This window comes from Diabrotica virgifera, chromosome 7 (genome assembly GCF_917563875.1).
Source record: "Diabrotica virgifera virgifera chromosome 7, PGI_DIABVI_V3a".
In the NCBI taxonomy this organism is placed as follows: Eukaryota; Metazoa; Arthropoda; class Insecta; order Coleoptera; family Chrysomelidae; genus Diabrotica; species Diabrotica virgifera.
The window spans coordinates 89,727,859-89,742,530 of NC_065449.1; the positions used below are offsets into that span (position 1 = coordinate 89,727,859).

At 31.2% G+C, this 14,672-nt stretch overlaps 1 protein-coding gene across 1 annotated transcript in view; it reads left to right on the plus strand.

The window, feature by feature from the left end:
- The first annotated feature begins 1,369 nt into the window (after positions 1-1,369).
- The window catches only part of LOC126888825 (alpha-tocopherol transfer protein-like), a 168,840-nt gene continuing 155,537 nt past the window's right edge, over positions 1,370-14,672 (plus strand). The window contains exon 1 of the mRNA XM_050657239.1: positions 1,370-1,626. The gene's annotated coding sequence lies outside the window, so the exon portion shown is untranslated. The remainder of the gene's footprint in view (positions 1,627-14,672) is intronic.

Genomic DNA, 14,672 nt, shown 5'->3' on the forward strand with positions numbered 1-14,672 from the left:
AACCATATGGGAAACTTTTTTAATATCAATTTTACGAAAAAAGTCATTCCTTATAAAGTGCTCTGCATAGTCTAAAACCTAAGATGCAATCATCAGATATCAAATTTTGTCAACAGTATACGAGGTATGTCAAAAAATATGAATTTCGCTCAAGAGCAAACTACGTTTGTATTTCAAAATATCAAAAAATTTCATTAGGAAAAGTTATTTGTAATTAAAAACGATATTAAAATATGCAATAACAGCCTTCTACTTGAAAACAAAAATTTCTGAAATTTTCCTAAATTACCGATTCCGAACATCATTTTTATTTATTAGACATGTAATAACTCTTTTATTAATAATTTTAGGAAAAAAAGTTATTCTTGATAAAAATCTATGCATGGTCTAAACCTCGAGATGCAACCATCAGTTATCCAAGTTTGTTAATTTTATACGAGGTGTGTCAAATAATATTAATTTAGAACGAATTTAGAAATTCTTTCTAAATTTATATTATTTGACACACCTCGTATAAAATTAACAAACATGGATAACTGATAGTTGCATCTTAAGGTTTAGACTATGCACAGATTTTTATGAAGAAAAACTTTTTTCCTAAAATTATTAATAAAAGAGTTATTACATGTCTAATAAATAAAAATGATGTTCGGAATCGGTAATTTAGGAAAAATTCAGAAATTTTTTTTTTCAAGTAGAAGGCTATTATTGCATATTTGAATATGGGTCTTAATTACAAATAACTTTTCATAATAAAATTTTTTGATATTTTGAAATATAAAGGTAGTTTTGCTCTTGAGCGAAATTCATATTTTTTGACATACCTCGTATACTGTTGACAAAATTTGATGTCTGATGATTGCATCTTAGGTTTTAGACTATGCAGAGCACTTTATAAAGAATTACTTTTTTTCGTAAAATTGATATTAAAAAAGTTTCCCATATGGTTCCAAGTTACGCAGACACCCTGTATAATCATAAGATTCGGTTTCAGCAATAAAATTCCTGGTTGTTTTCCAATATAAAATATCTTTTCCTTGTTGTTTTCTAATTTACCCAGAATAATACATCTTTTATACTTGGCAACAACACTTTCTTCGCAACAGAGATTTAAAATAATTAAATTTAAGCCAGAAATTTGTTGTTTTCTGTTGGTACCATATTGGGAGTATCGACTATTGACCTCATGAAATTTGACGCGCCTTAATTATACGTTTTAATTCAAGAGGATTCAATCAAGTATACCTACATAATAATATACTGAATATTTTGTCTGATATCGCGATCAGACGTACAAAGATTGTTTTTATTTTGGATGGGAGTAATCAACAAATATACAATGTTTATCAACTGATAAAATGTAGATAGTTTTAATTCAATTCACAGGCCTACTGGTACTGGCCAAATTTTATAGCCCAACTTCCTAAAATTAGTGGCCTTGAATTCTATCAAGTCAAGTTCCATCCCGGCTTTCGTACCCAAAAGGTTATCTTTATACCAAGTAGTATTCCTGTTATTGTGGCGACTGTGTCGTTGACATCTTCGTCTGCAAAACATCGTTGTTCAGTCACAACTGCGGTTTAATAGTGATAGAAAAATAAGTTGTTTTTTTTAATTAACTAAGCGGTAAGTGAAAAATATTTGTTATTCAGTAAAAGTATCAATGTTTTAAAGTAGGTATTACAATAAAAATTGTGCCAGAAGAGATCGGCTTCCGTCAAAGCAAAAGATTTTTTGTAAATAGCCCAATAAATGACCGTTTTGGAGTGTAATTTTCAGGGGCAACTCCGAATTGCATGAAAATTTGGATTTAGGTTCTACTTACCCTCCACTTCAAAGTTGAATTTGTCCCATTGGGTGCTTTTACTTGGGGGGTGACAGTCACCCCTTATCAGGGGGTGAAAAACGCGTGTTTAAAATAAGCCCGGAAATGGATAAATTGACCGATTATAAGCAACTTTAGTTCTATAAAGTTTTTTACCTAAGTCAATACTTTTCGCGTTATTCGCAATTGAAAATGTTGATTTTTCGACAAAAAACTACGTTTTCAGACAGTTTTTCGCAAATAACTCAAAAAGTAAATATTTTATCGAAAAAAATATTCTAAGCAAAAGTGTAGCTTATAAAAAAACAAAAAAAAAAGTGTATCAGTAAAGTATATAAATTGAGAAAAAGCAAAGTTGTAGCTCATGAAAAATACGTTCTTATTCGTCTAATTCCAAATCGAATAAGTCAATGCGAAATCACCGAAAAATTTAGCACTTTTCGGGAAAAGCTTATTGACATTTTTATAAAATGTCAAAAAAATATTTATATTTGTTTTTTACAAAAGTTTCTAGCACCAAAAATAAACGAGTTACACGGAAAAAAAAGTTGGCCCCTTTTTTTTAAAAACCTCCCTCTATTTAGCACCCTAAATAAAATTAATCGTTACAGATTTACATTTATTTTAACTGTATGTATATTGTTTATATGATCTGTAACTTTGATTCGCTTAAAGTGCTTATTTTTGAAAAAATTTGGTTTTATAGTAAAACAAAGTTTTCTAAAAATTTTTAAAAAATTTCCTTTTTTCAAAATAACTTAAAAAGTATTAGTGATAAGAAAAATCTTAACGACTAAGAAAATATAGGTTTTGTTATTATAAATATGCTAGTTTCATTTTGTTTTTCCGCAAGACAAAAATTGGTTAAGATATGGCTGTTCAAAATGTGCATACACTCGTGATTATTTACCCGTTCAAGCTTTTTTAACTATAACCCTTTCAAAAATAAGCACTTTAAACCAGTGAGACTGACAGATCATATAAAAAATAGATAAGGAAGTAAATTGTTTGTAAAGGGGTAGCGATTAATTTCATTTGAGGAGCTAAACACGGGGAGATTTGCATGATTTTTTTACAAAAAAAAAGAGGGCCAACTTTATTTTGAGCGTAACTCGCTTACTTTTAATGCTAGAAACTTTTATGAACAATCCTAATAAATAAAGCTTTTTTTGTAAACACTTTAAAAAATTTAAATAGGTTTTTCCCGAAAAGTCCTTAATTTTTCGGTGATGTCACCTTGAAATATTCGATTTGGAATTAGACGCACAAGAACGTATTTTTCATGAGATACAACTTTGTTTTTGCTCGATTGATAGACTTTACTGATACACCTTTTTTTCAGTTTTTTATAAGCTACAATTTTTCTAAGGATATTTTTTTCGATCAAGTATTTACTTTTTGATTTATTTGCGAAACACCGTCTGAAAACGTAGTTTTTTTGTCGAAAAATAAACATTTTCAATCGAAAATAACTCGAAAAGTATTGACTTTCATAAAAAACTCTATAGAACAAAAGTTGCTTAAAATCAGTCAATTTATCCATTTCCGGTCTTATCTTGAATATATGTTTTGTCACCCCCGAGAAGGGGTGACTGTCACCCCCCAAGTAAAAGCAACCAACGGCACAATTTCAACTTTGAAGTGGAGGGTAAGTAGAACCTATATCCAAATTTTCATGCAATTCGGAATTGCCCCTGAAAATTACACGGTATCGCCGTATTTCCCGTTCATTTACTGGGCTAAAAGTAGTTTATATTGTTCTGAAGTAGGTATATAAAAGTATCAATGTTTTAAGTATTACATTAAAAATTTTGCCTGAATAGATTGTTCTCCTTCAGAGCAAAATATTTTTTTGTAAAGTAGTTTATATTGTTCTGATTCTCTGAAGCTATTTATTTGTGGAATTTTTGTAATTAACTATTCTAAATGGTAAATAAGCCACAATTTAACTAAAAAATGATTTTATTAACGTTTCGATATCGAGATCGGATGAATCATGTATGTATTTCATGATACATGTAATAGACCGGGCAGTATCGTCGCCCCCGCTAGCGCAAATATTCTGATTCGATTTTTTTGCACAAACTTACTCAAAAAGAGGTCCTTATAACATATCCACAGGGTGCCGGGCGGTGCCGTGGTCGAAAAATTTTTTAAACATTTTTTTTTAAACAAATGCACAAAAATAATTTTTTTATTTCCAACAATTTTTTTTAGATAATTTGGATCATTCTGAGCAAAAAAGGTCTCCCGTCATTTTTCTCTAAAATTGACTGTTGTCGAGTTATATGCGATTAAAAATTTGAAAAATGCGAAAATGGCCATTTTCAAGGCTTAATAACTCGATTAAAAATGATTATTATAAAATTCAAAAAGTGACAAAGTCAAGATCCAAATACCTTCTTCAGCGTTCTGAAGAGATTTTTGTCATTATTTTATTACAAAGCTGTTATTTTTAGTTATTAAAAGTTAGCGGTACAGTCAAACTGTATCGTCGCCCCTTTAGCGGAACTATTTCGATTAGATTTTTTTGCACAAACTTACTCAAAAAGAGGTCTTTATAACATATCCACAGGGTGCCGGGCAATGCCGTGGTCGAAAAATGTTTTAAACAATTTTTTTTAAACAAATTCACAAAAATAATTTTTTCATTTCCGACAATTTTTTTTAGATAATTTGGGTCATTGTGAGTAAAAAAGGTCTCTGATCATTTTTCTTTAAACTTGACTGTTGTCGAGTTGTACGCGATTATAAGTTTGAAAAATGCGAAAATCGCCATTTTCAAGGCTTCATAACTCGATTAAAAATTATTATGAAATTCAAAAAGTGACAAAATCAAGATTTAAATATCTTCTTCAACGTCTTGAAGAGATTTTTGGCATTATTTTATTACAAAGCTGTTACTTTTAGTTATTAACAATTAACGCTATAGTCCAACTGTATCGTCACTCCCGTTAGTGGAACTATTTCGATTACATTTTTTTTGCACAAACTTACTCAAAAAGAGGTCCTTATAACATATCCACAGGGTGCCCGGCCGGTGCCGTGGTCTAAAATTTGTTTAAACAATTTTTCGATCACCGGCCGGCACTCTGTGGATATGTTATAAGAACCTATTTTTGAGTAAGTTTGTGCAAAAAAATCTAATCGAAATAGTTCCGCTAACGTGGGCGACGATACAGTTGGACTATAACGCTAATTGTTAATAACTAAAAATACCAGCATTCTAATAAATTAATGACAAAAATCTCTTCAGAACGCTGAAGAAGGTATTTGAATCTTGATTTTGTCACTTTTTTAATCATTTTTGATCGAGTTATGAAGCCTTAAAAATGGCCATTTTCGCATTTTTCAAATTTTTATCGCGTATAACTCGACAACAGTCAATTTTAGAGAAAAATGACAAGATACCTTTTTTGCTCAGAATGACCCAAATTATATAAAAAAAATTTTGGAAACAAAAAATTATTTTTGTGAATTTGTTTAAAAAATTTTTTTTTTTTAATTTTTCGACCACGGCACCGCCCGGCACCCTGTGGATATGTTATAAGGACCTCTTTTTGAATAAGTTTGTGCAAAAAAATCGAATCGGAATAATTGCGCTAGCGGGGGCGACGATACTGTCCGGTCTATAATCAGATTCATGTAATCGAATAACTATCTTTCAATAAAGTCGTCCCAGGAATGCAACTCATGAATATTGGCAATATCATTTTAAAGTCTTATACTTTAAAATGTATAATATAATGTCTGAATTGCCGATATAAATGAGTCAGATTAAATTAAGTTAGAAGAATTTTTTACCAAGCAACAACATTTTTGTTTAAATTTATTAATCAAACTCTAACATGAAGTAAAACCACTTCTATGTAATAGGTATAATTTACTAAAATCTTAAAAAATCCCAATGGATTGAATAAAATAAGTTCATTCAGAACGTTTTCGCACCTATCAGTCCATCATCAGTGAATCTAAAATAGAATAGGTAATCCCATTATTAAAATTGAAAAGATGGTTGAAATTTTGAAAGTTAAAAAATTTTGGTTATGATTACTCATATACAGGGTGCGCCAAACCTCTGGTTTTCTTTGATTACGGCTAAATTATGGGATACACAAAAAATGTTTTAAACAAAATTAATGTATATCGAAGCCGTCTACAATTTAAAATTATTTTCGATTATACAGGGTGAGTCACAACGACGGTACGAACCAAAGTTATGTTTTTTTTAAATGGAACACCCTATATATTAAATCATTTTTGAATATATTTTTTAAAAATATTAAGAATTTTAATAAGGTATTATAGGCCTAAAGTTAACAATTTTCGAAATATTTACACTTTTATTGAGAAAAATGGTAATATTCAAAGGGCTGTGAATTAGGCGCTGAAGGTAATAAAAATTTAAATGATATGTCAAAGTTTTTTTAGTGTACTGTTATTTTTAAATAAATTAAATATTTGACATATAGCCATAAAATATACAGTGTGATCACTATTTGCAAATACAAAATTTTCTCATTTTTTTTTAAATGGGGCACCCTGTATATTAGTATTGCCTTTTGTAGTTACAGCCTTTCTTTTGGTATGATGTTGTATGTACCTAGCATGTTCCGTTTTGTAGATATTTAAAAAAATCTATAGATTGTACGTTTTTGCGGATTTTTTATTAGTAAATTTTTTTGCAAAAAAAAAAATTATAATCTAGCTTTAGAAACATACATTAAAATATCAAATATGAAAAAAAAAAACGTAATTAAAGATTAAAATAGATCGTATACTAGTACAATTCAATTGAATTTAAAATCTTAAAATTATTTTACAAAAAATATTTTACCATACTAATGAATGCATAAATTAGTTACTAAATTAAATAAACAACCAAATTTGATATCTACCCTAGTAATTTTTCTACCACAGCTAATTTCCTGTACCAAATTAATTGTTAGTTATATTGTATTTACGAGTAAGATCAGTTAAACTTTTAATTTGCCTTTTAAATTTACTTACATCTTGAGAACATATTAATTATAAAGTATGCTTTGAAACAAATGAATGTTAAAAGTATTAGTCAAATTATTTATTAATATAAATAGTATTAACTGGTGTCACAAAAGCTGGTAACACTTTGGTAGTTGAAATTTTTGTAACAATTTTTTATAAGTATTTTAAATTTTAATTTTTCAACCGAACAATTGGTGGATATGATATTTATTTTGGGCGAAACCATTAGAAATTATTACCAGCTTTTGTGACACCACTACATAGATACTATTTACTTTATAATATACTTCTATAACGTTCATTTGTTTCAAAGCATACTTTATACGTTCTCAAGATGTAGGCAAATTAAAAAGTTATTGACTGATCTTACTTGTAAATACAATTTAACTAACAAAATTGGGTACAATAAAGTTACTAGGGTGGAAAAATTTCTAGGGTAGATTTTAAAATTTGTTGTTTAATTTAATAATTAATTTATCCATGTTAATTACTTATTAGTATGGTAAAATTTTGTTTGTTACATAATTTTAAAGTTTTTAAATTCAATTAAGTTGCACCTGAATACGTTTTATTTTAATCTTTAATTACGTTCTTATTTTCATCTTTGATATTTTAGTGTATGTTTCTAAAATCAAATTATAAATTTTTTTTGGAAAAAACATTAATTAAAATTATCGCGGATATAAAATATCCCCGAAACGTAAAATCTATAGTTCTTTTTTAAATATTTACAAAACCAAACATGCTATGTCCATACAACCTTATACCAAAAGAAAGGTTGTAATATTTACTATAAAATGCAAGACTAATATACAGGGTGTTCCATTTAAAAAAAATGAGAAAATTTTGTATTTGAAAATAGTAATCACTCTGTATATTTTATGGCTATAAGTAAAATATATTAAATTAGTTAAAAATACCACTATCTTATAAAAACTTTGACCTACCACTTAAATTTTTATTACCTTGGAAACATAATCCACAGCCCTATAAATATTACCATTTTTCTCAATAATAATGTAAATATTTCGAAAATTATTAACTATTTTATTTAGCGTATGGACTTTCTCAGTACGATAAATACACAAATATAATATATACACATATTATATACATATATACACACATATATACACATATATTATTCAAACACCAAAACATAATGAATGAATCTAAATATTAATGTCCAATTTACATAGCCATTCAATTGCATCTGGGGAGCATTCCACAAAGTCCTGGAGGTTTCCACGGTAGGCCCGATTTAGGCAATCTGAAACACAATGACTTATGGTCTGTCTAAGCGATCCACAATCACACTGTGGACTTTCTGCACGACCCCATTTGAACAGAGAATCAGCACATTTACCATGTCCGGTACGTATGCGATTAAGCCTCGTCCAGGTGGGCCGGGGCAGACCCGATCCGATGAAACCCTGGGTTGGGGTGGATATCTGAATATAGTCTGCTGCTATTGTTGGCATCCATCTTGTGGACCATTGCCTTTGTATATCATAGGAATCACCAATTGTTCGGGCAGTTCTGATTGGAGGATTTCTAGACCTCAGTCGCTGGTGCTCTTTTGAGATGTCTGGTATGTCTTGATGGATTGGTAATTGTATGTTGGCTACAATTTTCTGATACTCTCTCACTAATGCTGCTGTACGGCGTAGATCTGGTGGGGCAATATTGCTCAAAGTAGGCAGCCATCTCACTGGGGTTGATTTTATTGTTCCAGTGATTAATCTCATGGTTTGATTAAGTTGGACATCGATTTTGTTTGTATGTGCACTATTTAACCATACTGGTGCACAATATTCTGCCACTGAAAAAACCAAAGCTAGAGCAGAGGTCCGAAGAGTATCTGCAGAAGCACCCCAAGTTGTTCCAGCAAGTTTTGTTATTATATTATTTCTTGTTCTCAGTTTACCGGCTGCGTTTGTAAGATGGCTTTTGAAGGTGAGTGTTCTATCAAGTGTGATGCCTAGATATTTGGGGTTGTTGTTATGTTTGATAGCTGCATCATTTAGAGTTACATTGAGGGTATCGCCCGCAAGTTGGTTCGACAGGTGAAAGAGACAGGTTTCAGTTTTGCTTGTGTTAGGACGTAAGCGCCAGTTCTTAAAGTAGTTACTAAGTGTAGTTAGGTCCTTGTTTAGAGCTCGTTCTCCAGCTTCCTTACTATTATCTTGGAAGCCAATGGCCAGGTCGTCTGCATAAGCGAATTTTCTCGATTTTGTTTCAGGTATATCCGCCGTATAAAGGTTAAATAATAAAGGAGCTAGCACTGAGCCTTGAGGTAAGCCGTTGTTAAGTTTTCTAACGCTACTTCGTGCATCATTTATATATACCTGAAACAGTCTGTTAGTTAGTAGATTGTTTATCAGCTGACAAGTTTTGAGACAGGGTATGATTTTCATCAACTTATAAATAAGGCCCTCTCTCCACACAGTGTCATAGGCAGCCGTAAGGTCTATAAATGTTATGGCAGATTTTTCACGTCTTTCAAAGCCAGCTTCGATGAATGTAGTTAAGGACAGCACTTGGTCACAACAGCTTCGTCCTTTTCTAAATCCAGCTTGCTCAATTGGTACAGCGTCCTCAATGGTGTTACATATTCTATTATATAAGAGTCGTTCTAGTAATTTATAACAGCAACTGAGTAAGGCGATAGGCCGGTAACTTTCAGGCAGCTTGTTGTCTTTGCCAGGCTTCTGGATTGCGATAATTTTTGTTCTTTTAAATTCTGGAGGAAGCATAGCTGTAGTCACAATGTCGCTAAAGAATTCTTTGAGCCATTGTCTTGTTTTTGTACCAGTGTGAACTATAAACTCAGGATATATTCCATCGAAACCAGCTGCTTTTCCCGTTTTGGTTTGGTTAAGCGCTTCGTTTATTTCATCCAATGAGAAGGCACGTGAGTATTCTGATGTTGTGGGGGTATTTGATTTAAGTTGTTTAAGAGCTTTTTTTACCATCGATGTATGAGTTTTCTCAGATGGAGCTCGAGAGTTCTCAATTATTCTATTGGCTATCTTATTTGGCTCAATTGTTGATTTGTTTAAGTGTTGTGCTCTGCTTGCTTCGCCCAGTTTGCGGATCAGTCCCCATGCCTTCCGACTGGAACGGGAGAAATCAATATGTTCTACGGTAGATTTCCATTTATTAAGTCTAGTTGAATCCAGTGACTTGAGTAAGTTGTCACCGATTTCGGGATCTTCTGATTTCAAAAATTCTTCATATAGTTTTTGGCTTTCTTCCGTCCAGCCTGGGATGTACTCCTTTCGAAAACCTCGGGGGATATGTTTTTTGGCGATAGAGATAACCATTCCTAAAAAACGGTGGTAATTGTTGGCCTTTGGGTCAATGAAGCGAATGCAGGTGTCCAGCTCTTTGGTGTATTCAGGCCAATTTGCTTTGTTAAAATTCCAACGGGGTCTCGGCGTGGATTCAACGATAGAAATTTGTATGCCTATTTCGATTATGACAGGTCGATGTTGGCTGCGAGGGAAACTAGGCAGTACAGTTCGGGAGCTTGGGAGTGGTTGTAACTGTGAGTTACTCGAAACCCAGCATAGATCAGGGTTGTAGCCTTTGCGCCATCTTCTAGAAAAGAAAGTAGGTTTATCTTTTAGACTATGGATAAGGTGGATATTGTTTTCTTCGGCCCACTCCAGGAGTTTTTCCCCATTTTCATCATTGTTTTCATACCCCCATTTGTTGTGGTGACTGTTAAAGTCCCCTATGTAAACTGTAGGTTGGTTGTCCTCAGTTTTGATTACATTTGTTGGCCATTTAGTTAATGGTGGTTTGTAGATGTTCTTTATGGTTATGTCATTCACTTTTGTAGAGATTATGGATACACTATTTTCGCAGCTGCAGTCCTTCACCTTGGAATTTTGTATACTGTTATTCACGTAAGTTGCAGTTCCGTAAACATTGCTGTAAGTGGCTCCAATCATGCTATATCCCGGAATTTTACCCCTCTTAAGAAGCTCGGTTTCTGATGGTGCGTGAGTTTCTTGAATAGCTATGACGTCAACGTTATTTTCGATTAGTATTTTTGAAAGAAATTCAGATTTTGATCTACTAATTCCCTCTATGTTTATTTGACATATACGGAGGGTTGGTCCGATACGTCTCGTCAAATGGTGTTGATAAACACCTTTGTAGTTTTCCATATTCCTATATGGAGATTCCTTTCCTTGCTTTTCTTTATCGTACTGGTTTCCAGGAGAGCTTAGCGGCTAGTTTGGCGTCCAAAAATTGATAGACCATTTAGCGTTACCCAGGGTGCACCACGTGGAGGCGATCTATCATTACACCCCAAATTATTAACTTTAGGCCTATAAGACCTTTTACAAATTTTTCATATTTTTAAAAAGTATATTTAAAACTGATTTAATATATAGGGTGTTCCATTTAAAATAACAAAACTTTGGTTCGTACCGTCGTTCTGACTCACCCTGTATAATCGAAAATAATTTTAAATTATAGACGGTTTTAATATACATTAGTTTTGTTAAAACTATTTTTTTGTATATCCCATAGTTTAGCCGTAATCAAAGAAAACCAGAGGTTTGGCGCACCCTGTATACTCGCTAACTAGCCCCAGAACCAAACAATGGTTGTAATTATAATTCAATATACATTATAGTATTGTAAAATTGAAAAGGCTAAACGCCGATGTTAAAAGATAACATCAATGGAAAAATCCCAATAGTGGGCTGTATACCATAGTTTAAAAAAACCTATACAGAAGTAAAAACTTCAAATTGTATTTTGGTATAAAATAGTTTATTTAAAACTTCTAAAAGTCATCCACATGGATTGCAAAACGTTTTCGTTCTGAACAGAACATCTTCAGTGCCTGGAATGAAGTATTTCCACGTTAGATTAAGGCAAAAAGGTTAAAATTGTGACTGTTAATGAGAAAATTATGTGGAGAATACTTACATTCCGCAAAGTAGTTGTAACTAGCACACCAATGAAGGTGGTAACTTCAAAATATATGGCTTACATTATACCTTATGATAAAATATTATGACTACAAGTCGATGTTACTAGATTAAAATATGTATGTGCCTAAAGAGCAACATGCTTCCCTGCTCGAAAAAACTAGGTACTTGCCATTTGAATTAGCACAGACCAACTGATGTAAAATGAAAAGGAATGACAAAGAGTGACATGACAAGACAAGGTAAAGTCAATTTTTGGTTACGAACTTCAAAAAGTGTAGTTTTAATTTTTTGGATTTTAATAAAATGTAAAGGTAGGTAATAGCTGATTGAAAATATAATTAAAATTGTTTAAAAAATATAAGTTGAGAATCTATTGTAAAGTCTAAATAGCAACTCTCTAATCCAGAAAAAACTTTAGGTTTGTTGGAAATAAGATCGGTATAAGTCATGGTTAGAAGCTTGACGTCATTGATTGTTAAATTTAAAGGTGAAAGTTTAATTTGGTGTAATAGAATGAGGTTTATACTATATGTAAACAATAAATGACCTGAAGTGGAGAGATTGGATGGTAAATAAAGCGGATTTTAATGAAAATGTTATTTATAGATATATGTAATGTTGGTTGCCTAACATGGTGAGGAATGTTTAAATTTGGCTGTATACTGTTGTAATGATGATTCTGTCTGTTAAAATTGTAGAGGAAATTATGGAAAAAATTAAAGTTAAAATAACTAAAAGAATACAGATCAAGAGTAAATTACAATATTAAAGAAATAATTGTAAACAATGGAATTAATAAAATAATAATGGATTAGTAACGAAAAGGAAAATAAAATATGTGACAGCAAAATCTAATTACACTTTATGTTGTTTAGGATGGAATAAAATCGTTCAAGAAGAAATACCATGAAGGCTTCCAGCAGTAGTGGTTAAAGTGTGGGTGAATAATGTAATGATATCTAATAATATAGGATAATTATGTGTTAGTGTCAATATGTAATGGAGAATCTAGAATGCTGAGTATCTGAGATAGCGAACTATGAGTTTGATGTGGTATATGGTAGGGGAGTGAACAAACTGAACCAAGTTTGATGTAATCTTAGTGCAAGTTTATAATCTTAAATGACAGAGATGTTAAAAAGAATTAAGAATGATGTAAAAGAACTAATATGAAATTAAATTAAAATAGCTGAGTAATGTGGGTTGCCTAATATGTAGATGAGAAAATGAAAAAATGAACAGACTGAATTTAAGCTAATGGATTTATGTTTGCAGTACCCTATTGTTTAGTATAGTCTAATAAAATTATTTTGAAAGAGAAAAAGGTAACATCAAAATAAAAAAGTTAGTAAAATGTGTAGCAGACCAAAGGAGTTGACTGTAGTAGTTATTGAATGAGATGAATGAAGCGAAGGTGACATAACAGGCAACAAAACAAAGTGATTATGTGGTAAGAGAGAGAACATTCCAAAGAGAGACAAGTAAACCAGATCAAGATTTAAGGGCTATTATCGGTAAGAAAAAGAGAGTCTAAATAAATTAAGATAAAAATTTTTTTAGAACTCTTTTAATTTTAGACTCTCTTTTTCTTACTGATAATAGCCCTTAAATCTTGATCTGGTTTACTTGTCTCTCTTTGGAATGTTCTCTCTCTTACCACATAATCACTTTGTTTTGTTGCCTGTTATGTCACCTTCGCTTCATTCATCTCATTCAATAACTACTACAGTCAACTCCTTTGGTCTGCTACACATTTTACTAACTTTTTTATTTTGATGTTACCTTTTTCTCTTTCAAAATAATTTTATTAGACTATACTAAACAATAGGGTACTGCAAACATAAATCCATTAGCTTAAATTCAGTCTGTTCATTTTTTCATTTTCTCATCTACATATTAGGCAACCCACATTACTCAGCTATTTTAATTTAATTTCATATTAGTTCTTTTACATCATTCTTAATTCTGGTTAACATCTCTGTCATTTAAGATTATAAACTTGCACTAAGATTACATCAAACTTGGTTCAGTTTGTTCACTCCCCTACCATATACCACATCAAACTCATAGTTCGCTATCTCAGATACTCAGCATTCTAGATTCTCCATTACATATTGACACTAACACATAATTATCCTATATTATTAGATATCATTACATTATTCACCCACACTTTAACCACTACTGCTGGAAGCCTTCATGGTATTTCTTCTTGAACGATTTTATTCCATCCTAAACAACATAAAGTGTAATTAGATTTTGCTGTCACATATTTTATTTTCCTTTTCGTTACTAATCCATTATTATTTTATTAATTCCATTGTTTACAATTATTTCTTTAATATTGTAATTTACTCTTGATCTCTATTCTTTTAGTTATTTTAACTTTAATTTTTTCCATAATTTCCTTTACAATTTTAACAGACAGAATCATCATTACAACAGTATACAGCCAAATTTAAACATTCCTCACCATGTTAGGCAACCAACATTACATATATCTATAAATAACATTTTCATTAAAATCCGCTTTATTTACCATCCAATCTCTCCACTTCAGGTCATTTATTGTTTACATATAGTATAAACCTCATTCTATTACACCAAATTAAACTTTCACCTTTAAATTTAACAATCAATGACGTCAAGCTTCTAACCATGACTTATACCGATCTTATTTCCAACAAACCTAAAGTTTTTTCTGGATTAGAGAGTTGCTATTTAGACTTTACAATAGATTCTCAACTTATATTTTTTAAACAATTTTAATTATATTTTCAATCAGCTATTACCTACCTTTACATTTTATTAAAATCCAAAAAATTAAAACTACACTTTTTGAAGTTCGTAACCAAAAATTGACTTTACCTTGTCTTGTCATGTCA